Source organism: Balaenoptera borealis (assembly GCF_965194805.1).
Source record: "Balaenoptera borealis genome assembly, chromosome: 1".
In the NCBI taxonomy this organism is placed as follows: Eukaryota; Metazoa; Chordata; class Mammalia; order Artiodactyla; family Balaenopteridae; genus Balaenoptera; species Balaenoptera borealis.
In genome coordinates, this window is record NC_138860.1 from 50,148,807 (window position 1) to 50,165,039 (window position 16,233).

A 16,233-nucleotide genomic window follows, 5' to 3' on the forward strand; every position below is an offset into this window, starting at 1 on the left:
TAAATTAAGTATCTCAGGATTAAGTACTGCATTCACAAAATGCAACAGATAATGAAGACATAAATATGTAATGTGTTTCTGGAAAAAATGAGTTGATTGTTCTAACTATATTAAATTGCTATCTACTCATTTTTACCTTAGCTGCATCAGACACAGAGAAAGAGATGTAGACTGATGGTTATAAATTAGATATTCCAAACCTTCAGTTGCTGGGTAGGAACATAAATGAGTTAAGTAAGTGGGTAATTGTACAAGTATGGTGATAAGCGGCAACTGACACATTCAGGATAAGTAGTGGTATGGATTCTGGTGAACTGGAGAGCACAAGTCCATCTAGCTAGTTGCTGCCCCAAGGTTGTCAGATCTTCCAATTTTTCAGTCAGAAGCCATAAATCTAGGTATTTTAAAAACACTGTGTGGGCCAATCAATATATGTCTTTGCAGGCAGGATCCACTTTGTGAGCTGTCATATAGCATATTGATTTACTGAATTTCGTAGTATAGATACATATAGCTTCAGGAACCCCCAAGCCTAAAAAGGGTATGTTTCTTGCCCAAGTGAGCTCTGACTAGACTCCAGATGCTAATCATAATTTAGAACTACCCTATTTCTGGATCTCTGGGGCACTCTAAGCTTGAAACGCCTAGAAAAAGTACAGGTTCTTTTACGACCCTCAGATGCTCCTAATCTTAGTGCAATCCTGGAAACCCTTAAATAATTCACCTGTCCAGTAATAAGAGAAACAGTATTTCCCTAAGTAATATGTAACACACACACACACACAAACTCATAATACCAGAGATATTTTAAAGAAAACAAAAGCTTAAAACGAAATTTAAAAAAGCATGTTGAATCTATTCATTTAATTTGACTATACAAATGTAAAAAAAAAATAGCACTACTACTTCTCTAATTCTTATGCTTTAGAACTGAACAGCTAATGCAGGATTCTACTGATTGTGAAGTAAAGAAGGGACAGCTACTTTTAAGTACCTCATGTAAGCTTAGCAATTTAGGTACAATAAAGGCTATAATTGCCCAAGGCCAGTGAGAATTATTTTTCCAAACCATAAAGCAGGTCAAAGCTTTTTAAAAAGCTGACCTTGAGTTAAAGATGCTCCATGGTAACATATGCTGCTCTTGTTTTTTGGTGGCAGGGTGGGGCTGGGGGACCACGTTGTGTGGCTTGCAGGATCTTCGTTCCCAGACCAGGGATTGAACTCGGGCCCCCACAGAGAAAGCACTGAGTCCTAACAACTGGAGAGCCAGGGAATTCTCCAGATGCTTCTCTTATAATACATCTGGTTATAGCTGATATAGATAGAATAAGAGTAAATCTTACTCTACTTTACCTGCTCTTTTTTTTAAATTTTAATTGTATTCTCTATTGTGTTGTTAGAGAAGAAAACCCCAAAGCAAAAAGTGGGCTTGGTCATATTTACTTTGTTTCCCTATTAACAGACAACTTTGATTACCATAAAATGATGGAAATAAAGAAAGCTGTCCCTCAATGTGATTTAAATGTAGTTTCTGTTTAAAAAATAATTTTGCAGGCGAGGAATAAATTAGGAGTATGGGCTTAACATATACACACTACTATATATAAAATAGATAAACAACAAAGATTTACTGTATAGCACAGGGAACTATATTCAATATCTTGTAATAACCTATAATGGAAAAGAATCTGAAAAAGAATATACGTATATATAACTAAATTACTTTGCTGTATCCCTGAAAGTAACACAGTATTGTAAATCAACTATATACTTCAATTAAAAAAATAATTTTAACATATATGAATGTTTTTATGTAGGTTGCATATTCAGTAACATCAACTATTCAAAATATTACTAAGAACCTAGAAACAACAAAAAATCTAAGCCTCTGAGAAACTAAAACGCATGCAATAAATTTTATGTATTAAAGCATGAACATTCTACCCACGAATCAATGTCATATGAATTCTTTATTTCCTCGATCTAGAGACTATTTTATCTAAAATACCAGCAGTCTGTTATCTAGTTTTCTAGTTCGCATATAACTTAATAGCCACAAATCACAAGAGGGTAGAGTAAGATTACAGCAACACTAAGAAGTAATAGCAAACAGAGAGAGAAGAGGAAAAAAACCATAGATAAAAGTAGCAAGAATAGCTGTGTAAAATAAATTAAATGAAGGAAAATGTTCTTGTCATCTCAGATTTCAAAAGACACAGTAATCTACTGTAATTAGAAGTACACTATTGGTAAAGAAATTAGAAAAACACAACAAAAAGAAGAGAACAGAGAGTCCAGAAATAGATCTGCATAACACAGAAATTTAGATTGAGATAAAATGGTATCAAATCAGTAAAAATGGACTACATAGCAAGTAAGGTTGGGTGAATTGGCTACCCACTTAAACTCCAAATGGAGTTAAAGAAACATTATAAAATACTACAAAAAATTAAATAACTCTACATGAAGAAGGCCTTCCTACACAGTACACAAAACAGAGACGATAAAGAGAATGACTGACATTCTCACAAAATGAAAAATCTCCATTCCAAAAGATACCACAAGCAAAGTTAAAAGATGAGCAACAGACAGGGAAAACATATCTGCAACATTTAAAATAAAGAATTCACATGCAAAATATATTTTATAAAACTCTTACAAATCAATATTAAAAAGATACTCCATAAGAAAAATGGGTAAACTAGAGCAATTTATAGAAAAATACACAGTGTACAAGTGAAAGGATGTTCAACATCCCAGATATCAGATAAATGCAACTTTAAAACAATGAAATATAATTTTTCAACCATTGGATTGGAAGCAATTTTAAAATAGTGGTATTATTTTGGCAGTGGTGAAAGTAAATGAACACTATCACTCCCTGTTGGTGGAATGTAAATCTGTAAAGCCTTTTAGGAAGACAGATAGTAACTATCAAAATTTTCAATGTGTTTAATCCCACATGTAGGAAGTATATTCTAAAGGAATCTCTGCACATTACTTTTAATAGTGATAAAGAAAACAAAGTGATATCCAACAAAAGGGGAATAGTTACATAAATTACAATAACATTCTATAACACCATGCAGCCATTTTAAAAATGATATGCATATACTTTGGTATTTATGAAAATCCCAAGACACAATGTTGAGGAAAAAATTTAAATAACAGAATATATACAGCATGATCTCATTTATGAAAAAATATAAATTAATATTCATATGTACATTCATAGAAAGAAGATTAGAAGGATGCATACCAAGCTGTTAATTGTGGTTAACTCCTTTGAAAGAGGAGTAAGTATGAGAAGGATTCTCACATTTTGCTGTCTACACTTATTATGTTGTATTTATTGTATCCATTACAATGAAATGTATTTATGAAGGATAAATTTTATTGTATAAATAAAAGGTATTATTAACTGGAAGAAAAAAGAAACATGTCGCATCCAATTCTTTAAATTATACCTAACCAGCATAGCTAGTTTAAAAGAACATAGTAAAAACCTAACCAGCATAGCTTGTTGAAAAAAATATCTATGTCAGAATTTAGAGGTACATAGAATGACTAAGACTTTCACTTCAGTAATGAGTTGGTAGAATGCTGATTTACAGAACATGAATTTCTATTATAAGATGCTTCCTAAAACCTATCTGCTGAATAATATGAGAAATCAGTAACTAAATTGAAGGAACAGAGAATTTCAGCATTCAGAAATCAACTAGTCCAAGTTTCTTGCTGTATAGGTGAGGAAATATAGGTGTAGAGGGCCTAGATAATGTGAGGTTTTTTTTTCACCCCCTCCAGCAACAATGTAAGTTTTACAGAGACTAACTGTACTTTCTTATTGTAAAATAAAGAATATCGAAGTGACTACAATGTGTTACATGGGTGTTATGAACTGAATTGTGCTCTCCACCCAAATTATCCCAACATGACTGGATATGGAGATAGGACACTGAGGAGGTAATTAAGGTTAAATGAGGTCATAAGGGTGGGGCTTTATTCCAAAAGGACTCGTGTCCTTATAAGAAGAGGAAGAGACATCAGAGATGTCCCTCTCCCTCCCTCTCCACCTCTCTCCCCTGCACGTGCACACTGAGTAAAGGCCATGTGAGAAACAGCGAAAAGGCCCTCTGCAAGCCAGGAAGGGCCTTACCAGAAGAGCTGGAACCTTTATCTTGCATTTCAAGCCTCTAGAACTTTAAGAACATAAATTTCTGTTGTTTAAAGACCCCAGTCTTTGGTATTCTGTTATGGTAGCCCGTGCAGACTAATACAATGAATCTAACATGTCCTAATGTCAATTAGTCACAAAACTATTAACCCAATAATTAGTCACAAAAGACTAAACTCAGTTCAAAGAAAGCTGTTGTAAATAAGTGCAAATCTTAGCAAGATATATCAACAAATATAAGATTAGCATCAAGAGGGAAAAAAAGGAAGACAAAGGGGTGAAAAAAACCCCAGAATTGGCAAAGAATGACTCAGAGAGCACTGCTGTAAAGAACCCTTTGCTCTTAGTTAAATAAATATTAATTCATTCAGTTATACTAAAGAGAGAGAGAGAGGAGGGAGAGAGAGAATGAGTGAGAGATTTCTTTGTCATTTCTGTTATGGTCTTATCTTTACCTTGCATTTATGGATGACAGACAATTTCTTTCTCATCGACCACCCCCCAAATTACTAAGTTAATAGCAAATGACTCTAAGAGTACTAATCAAGGTAAAATATTCCTACTGCATAGCAACCACCATCAAGTGCTTTTTACAGCAATTTTCAGGAATATTTTTATTTTTTACCATGTCATCTTATTTTCACATGCAATCTCTCAAAAACCAATTCTTTAAAACCACTAGTAACTTCTTCAAATATCTTATATGTTCCATTCAAATTTTTATTACTATCAATACTTTCAAGTTTCTTAATTTCCAGATCTGTGAGAGACTGAAGGTAAGAATTATCTTTTTTATCTTTACAGATCCTATGCCCAACATAATGTCTGGTACACAGTATGTGCTCCATACATTACTTTTTTTAATTGTAAAAATGAAACATATTTGTTTCATAATAATTTTGAGAAAATTATGATTCTTTATTAAAGTTTAAAAAGACAAAACTCCAACAATTAAATATTTGTACACAAAAGAATGAAGTTGCACCCCTACCTCACATCATATACAAAAACTGTCTGAATGGATCAAAGATTTAAATATAAAATTGAAAAGTATTAAAACTCTCAAAGGAAAACAGGCATAAATCTTCATGTCCTTAGATGAGGCAATGGTTTCTTAGATAAAACACCTAAAGCATAAGTGATAAAAGAAAATATTGATTAAATTGGAGTTCATCAAAATTAAAAACTTTTGTGTATAAAAGGGCACTATCAAGAAAGTGAAAAGACAACCACAGAATGGGAGAAAATATGCGCAAACCATATGTCAGATAAGAATCTAATACCCAGAAAATATAAAGAACTCTTAGAACTCAACAATTAAAAGACAAAGAACCCAATTAAAAAATAGGCAAAGGATCTGAATAGACATTTCTCAAAAAAAGATATACAAATGACCAATAGCACATTTCAACATCATCAGTCATTGGGGAAATGCAAATCAAAACCAAAATGCCACTTCATACCCAGTAGGATGGCTATAATAAAAGACAATAATATGTGTTGGCAAGGGTGAAGAGAAATTGGAACCCTCATATACTGCTGGTAGGAATGTAAAATGGTGCAGGCACTTGGGAAAACAATCTGGGAGTTCCTCATAAAATTAAATATAGAGCTACCATATGATCCAGCAATTCCGCTTCTAGGTATATACCCAAGAGAAGTGAAAACAAAAACTTATACATGAATGCCCATGGCAGCATTATTCATAATAGCCAAAAAGTGGAAACAATCCAAGTGTCTAGCAACTGATGAACGGATAAACAAAACATGGCATATCCATATAATAAAATATTATTCAGCCGTAAGATAGAATGTAGCAGTATTACATGCTACAGCATGGATGAACCTTGAAAATATTATGTAAAGGAAAAGAAGCTAGACACTAAAGACCACATATTATAAAATTCCACTTATATGGTATGTCCAGAACAGGCAAATCCATAAAGACAGAAAGTAGACTAGTGGTTGGCAGGGGCTGGGGGAAGGGGGGATGGGGAGTGATGAAAATGCCTTGGAATTAGATAGTGGTGATGGTTGTGCAACCTTGTGAATATATTAGAATACATTAGAAACCACTAAATTATACACTTTCGAAGGGTGAAATTTTATGGTATCTGAATTATATCTCAATAAAAATAATTTAACTCCAAGTTTAACCCTATAAAAGAAACACACTGATAAATGAAAGCATATTTATTTATTTATTCAACAAATAATTATTGTGCCTGTTAGATGACAGGCTCTGTGCTAAATGCTGGAGATATAACGATGAACAAGATAGATGTGGTTCCTGCCCTCACAGAGTTTGCATTCTAATGACTAAGGCAGAAAAAAATAATCCACACAAATAAACAAATAATTACAAACTGTAAAGTATTGTGAAGGCAACAAACAGGGTATGGAGATAGAAGGTAGGTATTGGGATGGATGACTATCCTTTTTGGCAGGGTAAGAGATGGTCAGAAAAGACCTCTCCATAGGAGATGACATTTAATCTGAAACCTGAACCTGAAAGATAAGGAAGAGCAAGGGCAACATGATTATCAACAAAAGGAACAGCACCTTAGGAAAGAAACTCGGGTGCCTGAGGACCTGAAAGCAGGTCACAATGGGACTGACAGCATGATGTGATAGGAAGTAAGGTTAGGGAAGTAGGCAAAGGCCTTTACATGCAGGAGGCCACGTTAAGGAGTTTGAATTTTATTCAAAGTGCAATGGAAAGTTTCGAAGAGTTTTAAGGGGGAGTCTAAAAAGTAGAAGAAAAAGGTAGAATTAGTTTAGCTTTACTAAAAGATAATTTAAAATAGCATTTTCCAGGACATTAGGTATGTAGATGAAGGAAAAGAAGGAGAAGAATTTCAAGGAATTCAAATAAGTTTGGGAAATATGAGTCTAGAGTTAAACTGATCCCTTTAATGTAGTAGTTCTCAACTGGGGATGATTTTGTCTCCTGGGGGTCATCTGGCAATGTCTGGAGGCATTTTTGGTTGTCAAAACTGAGAGGGTGTTACTGGAGTCTAGTGGATAGAGGCCATGGATGCTGCTAAACACCCTATAATGCTCAGTATATCATCTTCTCTCTCCCCTTTTCCTCAACAAAGAATTATCCAACCCAAAATGTCACCGCCACCAAAGTTGAGAAACTTTGCTTTAAGGCAAAAGAAGCTTTACTATGCTAACAAACATTGTTATTATTCTTCAAGAAGGAGAAGTAGTATACTGTGTTTCTAAAGTTATTTACAAGAACACAATCCTTCTTGGGGGTGGAGGGGGAATGGCTGGGGGAGGATGGGGAAGGGGGTGAAGAATATCTATTACAATTTCCAGTAATATGATTCTGTGGTTGAGAGGCACGAACTTTAATATTACCACCATCTCTTTGCATTTTTATTACACTCCATATGCAATAGTTTCTATGGCTTCTTAGTTTCTCAAAAACTACACATAAATGAAGACAGCTGATAAATAAAAATTAACATGTGACTAGGTTCCATCAAATACAGGAAGAACATTTAGCACTATTGGTTTCATGCTTTTAAGAAAAAAAAAAAGGTGTTCTGAGTTCTTTTTTTAAAGTGTGATTTACAAATTAGGAATAAATAACTTGAAATTCTATTTTTTCCCAAATGCTACTTCATCAACAGATGGGTAAGTTATATAAAGCATATGGCAAAGAAGATTTCAAACATTAAAATGTTACTCTAAAATCATTGGTGAAGTAGAAATAGAACTAATCGGGCATCATTCATTCAACAAGCATTAAGTTCCTCGCATGCACCAGGCAATGAGGCAGGTGCTAGGGATATAATGATAAGCAAAATACACATAAACTCTGCCCTCACTCTACCCAAGGAAACGGACTTTGATCAAATACTCACACAAATATACAAAGTGTAATATGGGTTTTAAAGAAAAAAGTAAAGATGAGAAAAAAACAGCAGTGGGACCAATCTAGTCTGCAAGGACTTGGGGAGGGGCAGTGTGGGAGTCTCTGAAAGTGTCACTTGAGATGAAATGTGACAGATAAGTAAGCATTCGCTAGAGCAGTAGAAGCACTCCAAGCAGCAGGAACAGCATATAACATGATACTGTAAAAAGAAACGAGCATGGTACCTTTGAGAAACTGAAGAGACCTGTGTGACTGGAATCCAGGGAGCAAAGGGGACAGTGGTGGCAGTTAAGGCTAGACAGGCAAGCAGGGGCCTGATCAGTCAGGCCTTGCAGAACAAAGGACTAGTCTTCCTCCTATGACCAATGAGACATCTTTGAAGGATTTTAAGCAGAGGAATAACTGTGATCAGATATGTTTTGTAAATGAGGTGATGTGGGGAGACTAATCAGATCTAGTACAGAAGGTATCAAATGGGAGATCATGATTGCCTGAACAAGGGTGAGGGCACTGGAGCCTGAGAAGAAGTACAGAAGCTCAGTAGAGATACTGGAGATAAAATCTATAGGTTTTACTGACAGATTGGATATGGTTCTGTTGCGTACTCCCTGTATTAGCTTGAGTAAGTGACTCTCTGGCTCTGTGTTTTCTCTTTGACAAATGAGGGCATTTCAATAGGAAATCTCTAAGCCATCCTCAAGTTCCAAATTTCATATTCTGCAATTAAAGCTGTTAATTTCTGCAAAATGATTCTGAATCCCACTAAGCTGAAGTGGTCCTAAACAAGATTTTCTGAGCTACCTTGACATTTCATCATATAAGATCTAACTAAATGTGCTCTTTAAATAGTCCTGGTAGAACAACAACAAAAAATTCTTTTAATTCACATTAGTGACATATAATTGAGATGAAATTAATCTCATTAGCACTAGCTTTGATATAATTGGAACTATTTATCACCCCCAATGAATGCTTACCTAATGTCTGCTAGTCAAAAAACACCAATATATGAAATAGCAATAAATAATTCCAACAAGGGCATAATTCAGTGGTAAAGCAAAACTTTTTTGAAAAACTACCTTGAATATTTTAAAGTTACGATGAAAGATTTTGAACACATTTAAATAGTTATAAACAATGAAATTTCTGATGCATTATAATTATTTGCATTTTAAATTAATATGACATTGTTTTAAATATAGCTAATAGGATTTAAATGCCATAGCAATATGATAACTATCATCCATTCATTATCAAAAACATAAATAAGCTCTTCTTTAACATTTGGAAATTTTATACCATTTCATTTTCTTCTTGAACTTGTATTTCCATTCTATTTAGATTACAAAATTTATTCTAATATATTTTTGGATTTGAAAGTCATTTATTGATTATCTTATTATAGTTCCTAGCCGTTAAATGTATATAAATGAAAATTTAAATACAAAAACTTTCTGAACCATAAAACTCAAATATTAAAATTTCTTCTGGATTGGGCTATTATTACTATTATTAGAACATACTACATCAATACAACATAAACATGTAATAAGCTTGGTAAACATTAGATATAAAAAGTAAAATGTTACTGGCAATTTGAAAATAAATTTCATCTTTAATTGGATGAAGTTTTTCTCCCAATTAGTTCACATATCCATTGATAAATGTTACTTCATTGCTAGAAAGATAAATATTACATTATTTGCTAAAATGATGAATATTACATTATTTGCTAGAATATTAAGAATATTGTAGAGTGAGACAATTAAGAGGCATTGCTATCCTTATTCTTCATCTTACAGATATAAGTTCTGAGAAATCTTGTTCACATAAATAAGTAGACTGGAATAAAAGTATGTTGTAGCAATGTCAATTCTTGAACTCCTTCCAAGTGTTTTCCAAAAACTGCACAGGGATCTATTGTTAAAAATTAGTTTTAATAATATATAAGGTAACAAATAAGTCATTCTTCAATTTCAATGAAAACAATTTGAGTTCAAAAAGATTTGTTTCCCTGTTAATCACTCACTTTCTCAACATCTACACCATTTGAGTATTTCAGACTATTCCTTTGTTTAGGGGCCAGAGAGGCTATTCAGATTTAATAATAAACAAGCCTTTCTTTTATAAAATCAGAGAAAGACCATTTGAAAGGGAAATCCTGGACAATTGCCTGGCAATTACTAGGCAAATCAACTTCAGGAATTAGTATATATGGAAGATCTGGAAATGGATTCCCCTAAAAGACTATAAAAAATAACTTTTTTCCAGCACTGTTCCTTCATTTAACCAACATGACAAAATGCTAATTTGTATACAGATGATATTTTTAAGAGAATTATCTATTCTTTACTGAAGGACTTCCATTTGCTAATTCTGTTAGCCTAATTATTTCACATAACTAGAAAGTATATGCCATTATTTAAAGCCACTTTGTTAATCAAATCTATGGAGTTTAAATCTACCTTTAGCTGAATTATTACTAATCATAGTTTTTTCACTTCTGTAAAGCAACAGGTCATATATATTATTAAGACTGGGTTTACTATAAACAAACCAAATACAAGATATCTGATGATTGATGATTACCTGAGAAGTATTAGTTTAACTGAATTTTCAGTCTTCTTTTTTTTTTTTTGCAAAGATGAATACAAGAGTGAACCATAAGAGTTATAACCACTCTGGTTACTTATTCCAAGAATAAAGCTTTCAAAGAATGACAGTTATGTAGCTATCTCATTTCTCTCTGAAGTGGCAGGCAGGTAGCTAAAGATAGAATGCATTTATAATGACATAACATCAATATTCCAGTCAGATATAAAAAGCTAGGCCACACAGCTTTCTAACAAAAAATTATTGAAAAATCAAGTATGTTGTACTCTTTGTTAATTTTTTAAGATCCGTAAACTACATCTTTGTTGAAAAACTTCCCTAATATTCCCAAATTTTATTCTGATTTCATAGCAACATATCAACTAAAAAAATTAAATTCTTAGCTCCAATTAACTCAAAGCCAGAATTTTATATGCTTCCCTCCTCCTCTATATTCTAAGACTGTTTAGTATTCTTCAAATTAGAACAGAAAAATAGCCACTGATAAAGACTCTTCCAATGACTGATAGAAAATTTTTTAAAAATACACCCCAGAATCACACTGAGAAAGATGAGATAACAAAGGAAAAGTATATAAAGCAATTAAATTAAGGAAATAAACTGGCTACTAAAATCAATTTTTTAAAAAGCTTAGTGATTTTATATGTTTAAATAGAAGACTTGGTAATAGAAGGTGGTAAAGTTTCTATTTTCTTGAGGAGAAAAGAACATATTCAATTCAATTAAAGAAACATCCCTTAACTAATTTGTGATCCAAAAATCACAGTTTGGGCTCTTAATTACATATAGACAAATTTACCACCTAAACAACTAAAGCATACTTTATAGCTGCATCTGTCTTAAAAGAAAACATGGATTGAGGATTCTAGTCCAAGACGGCAACATAGGCAACTCTTGAATTCACCTCCTCCCACAGACACACTGAATCTATAGCTACTCACAGAGCAATTTCCTCTGAAAGAAATCCAGAAACTAGTTGAGTGACTCTTACATACCAAGTGAAGGAGAAAATGCCCACATCACCCACTTGAAATCGTTAGGAAAGGCTGAGACACACTCTTGCCATAAACCCCACCCCTGGTCAAGCACCAGACAATGGGAAGGGAACTCCCAACTCCAATTCCCAGCTTCACCCAGAGGAGAGAAGGGGTTGGACCCCACATCTAAGGGAGAACTAGAAAGCAATACAATAACAGTAGGGTACTTCAATAACTCACTTCCAACAATGCACAGGTCATCCAGACAACATCAAGAAGGAAACACTGGATTTGAACAAGTCAAACCAGACTTACAGAACATCCCATCCAACAGCAGCAGAATACAGGCATACCTCATTTTAGCTTTACTGCTTTGCAGATAGTTCATTTTTACAGATTGAAAGTTTGTGGCAACCTTGCATTGAGCAAGTCTATTGGCGCCATTTTTCCAACAGCATTTGCTCACTTCATGTTTCTGTGTCACATTTTGGTAATTCTCACAATATTTCAAACTTTTTCAGTATTATTATATTTGTTATGGTGATCTGTGATGTTTGATGTTACTGTTGTAATTGTTTTGGGGCACTATGAACCGCACCCATATAAGGCAGCAAATTTAAATGTTGTGTATCCAGTTTGCAGGGCAGAAATAGAGATACAGATGTAAAGAACAAACGTATGGACGCCAAGCGGGGAAAGTGGCGGGGGGTGGGGTGGTGGGATGAACTGGGAGATTGGGATTGACATGTATACACTAACATTTTATAAAGAAGAGAAGAGAATACAGCAGCAATTCGTCCCTGTCCCAGGATGCTTGGAACAAATTAGTCCAAGTAGACTGCAGTTGACTGAGCTTACTGAATGTTAGACAGTGAAAATCACTGCTTTTTTCTGAACTTACTGAAATCTTTAGTCATAGAATTTTTATTCACACAGAGGGAAATAAAGTTCTTTTATTGGGCAATATTCTGAGAATCATTATGAACAATAACAGCTTAGAGCCTTAAGGACAGTGAGAAATGGCTCTAGTTACTAAAGGAAGGAATCTGAAATGTCTAATAGGCTGGAATATATTCAGTGAAATGAGAAGCCTTTAATTCTTGTAGCAAAGTTTATATGCGCTTCAGACTTATATTTAATATTTTCTGTTTAATTCTGTTAAAGGGTAATGTGCATAAATCCTGCAGAGGTAAATACCTGATTATGATTTAATTGTGCAATATCCTCTTCATCTTTTGTCCTCAGAGTCACAAGGAATTGCACAAATATAATCTTGGTCATGTTTCCAATCTAAACTCAGGTGGCATTCCCCAAAAGAAGGTTGTAACAGAATTATAGGGCTGGAGGGTTTCATAAAGAAACATCTATTCTGACCATTTATTTTTGGCACATAGAATCCAGAAACAGACCTATGAATCTTCTATGAATGAAGCAGATCCTCCTAGAAAGCTATGAACAAAACATAATGTACAATCTCTAGTGTTTATGCAGTACTCAAATTAAATAAAACTTCATAGGTAAACCTGAGTCTTAGGCCAAACCTCTACCCACTCAGTTTAGATGAAAAAAATTTTTTTTAAGTTTCTTGTGATAAAACATGCTTTTACATTCACCAACTCATTAAGAACACTGAGAAACAGGTTATTGTAGCAGTCAAAAGTTTGGGCTCAAGACCTAGGCTCTAATCCTAGCTCTGCCCCTTGTTAGCCTTGTGCCCACGTACAAATTTCCTAACTTCTTTAGGCTTGTTTCCCCATTTTTAAACTGGGAATAAAAATATTACTTGCCCTGTGTTTGTAAATGTTAAGGAAGATAATATACACAATTTCCTTAGAACATAGAAACTATATAGAGCGTCATGACTCTTGGGCCACCATGTATAGGGGACAAATTTATTTGATAACAAATAAAACCTATATTAAACAGGGCTACAAATAAAACTTTTGTTAAAGGCTATCAGGAAATAAAAGTAGCCAATAAATTTGTAGATCATTGTTCATTCCTTCATTTTTTCACCCCAAAATAAGAAATAAAAGGCATAAGATATAAACATGTTAATTTGGGGATACAAAATGAAAACTTACTGGTAATTTTTACTTACATTTTTCCCCCTGAAATCACTTCCTCCCTCCAGAACAAATGTGTTCTTAGTTTTAAGCCACCAGCACTGTAAACCTACTTACCACAACTTATTTTCAGATAACCATTTCACTAAAGTTTTTTTTTTAACTGCTGGAAATACTTTACAACAACTCACTTCTGAGTGTAATTTCTTTAAAAAAATTTTTTTAAAGTATATTTCATTTCCTTTAAGTTTACGTCCCAAACCTGGACCAGAAGCACAAAAGTTTATCTCCTACTTAGAATTATATTTGACAACTAAACATACCCAACTAGTGCATGTTTATTACACACCAGGTTCAGTGTTCCTTTCCTTAATGATATCATAATATACTGTGTGTATCAGAAAAGTAATGTGATTTACCAAAACTATCTCATTCTTGCTAATTTAAATTTCAATCCTTCCCATCAGCACCGACCTGTACAGAAAACACCCCACAATGACATATACTACTTCACATCTCTGGGATGGTGATAATCAAAAATTTGGAAAACAACAAGTGGCAAGGATATGAGAAATTGGAACCCTCATATGCTGCTGATGGGAATGTAGAATGTTACAGCTGCTTAAACACAGAGTTACCTTATGACCCAGAAATATTCCACATCTAGGCATATATGCAAGAGAACTGAAAACTTAAAGGCATACAAAAATTTGTACGCAAATGTTCATAGCAGCATTATTTATAATGGTCAAAAGGTGGAAGCAACCCAAATGTCCATCAACTGATAGAATATTATTTGGCAATTAAAAGGAATGAAGTATTGATACGTGCTACAACATGGATGAAGTAGGAAAACGTTTTGCTAAGTGAAAGAAGCTAATCACAAAAGACCACATAGTGTATGACTGCATTTATATTAAATGTCCAGAACGGGCAAATCCAGAGACAGAAAGCAGATTAGTGTTATCTAGGATTGACAGAGATGAAGAGGAGGGAAGAGTGACTGCTAATGGTACAGGGATTTGGGGGGAGTGATGAAAATGTTCCAAAATTGACTATGGTGCTGGCTGTACAACTCTGTGAATATACTAAAAAAAACAAACAAATAGAAAAATGATTTATTTCCCTGAACCATCTGAGAATAAGTTTCAAAATGATGATATCATCCTCAAATAATTTAGAATGTATTTCTATTAACAATACCATTGCCTGCATAACCACAATGTAAACAACAAAATCAGAAAGTTAATACTGATACATACTACCATTTAATCCTCAGATCCTATTCAAGTTTCTCCAAAGATCCAGTCCAGAATTACATTTAGTTGCCATGTCTCTTAAGATTCCTTTGATCTGAAACAACTCTTCACTCTTTCCTGGACTTCAATGACCTTTACATTTTAGAAGATTGCAGGCAGTTATTTTATAAAATGTCTCTCAATTTGGGTTTACCTGGTAATTCCTCATGATTAGATTCAAGTTATGCATCTTCAGCAGGAACCTCACAGAACTGATGCTGTGTTCTTCTTATTGCATTTGATCAGATGGCACATGACTTAGGTTTGTCCAATTACGGGTAATGTTGATTACTTAAGGTGGTGCCTTAAGTGGTAGGCTTCTCCATTGTAAATGAATTCTTTTTCCCCTTTGTAATTAATAAGCATTTTGTGAAGCACGTACTTTGAGACTATATTAATATCCTATTCCTAATCAAAATTTAAATTTACTGATTTATTTTCATTTTCCCCCTTTGTAATCAATAAGTATTTTATAGAGTGGTAGTTTGAGACCGTGTAAATATCCTATTCTTCATCAGAATCAAATGTATTCAATCTAAAATTTATATCAGTATGCACTTATGGATCTCTATTTGTTACTATCGTTATTCACTTTGACGCCTAAAATGTCCTAGATTTGGCCAGTGGAAACCTCTTGGACCAGGCTTCTCTGTCACTTTGACATGTCCCCATCATTCTTCAAGCACTTCCTTACTTTCTGGCACAACAAGGTATTCTAGGCTCATCTTGTACACTCTCTCTCCCAGCCTTGGAATCAACCACTTCTCCAAGGAATTCTGGTTTGTCTTAGTGAAGAAAGGTTCAGTCACTTCTGCAGGGTGATATACAAGTTCCCCAAAATCACTTCACTATGCAAAGTTGTTCAGTAACAACCACAAGGCTGATGGGTAAAGTGGGATTAGGAGCACAAAACTCAAAACCTTCATCAGGGCACATTTAAAAAACAGGAACCTAATAAAAGTAGTATCACAGTTTTATATACGTTAAATGGCTAAGAAATACATAAATGCCGCAGTAAACGTGGCATTTTACCTAGAAAAAAAGATCTCAAATTTGCTCGTGGAAGTGGTTGTCTGAAGGGCTATAGTTTTTGAATTATTGTGAACTGGTGAAGAGGGCTAGCTGTATGAAATCAGGGAAAGTTTATAACAGATGTGGACTGGTGTGGTGGATAACACAAGTGGTAAAATGAGATAGCTGGTAAATGTTTGAG

The 16,233-nt window shown here is 34.0% G+C and overlaps 1 protein-coding gene across 4 annotated transcripts in view; it reads right to left on the reverse strand.

The window, feature by feature from the left end:
* XPR1 (xenotropic and polytropic retrovirus receptor 1) overlaps positions 1-16,233 on the reverse strand; it is a 204,805-nt gene that overhangs the window by 89,452 nt on the left and 99,120 nt on the right. The window lies entirely within an intron of this gene.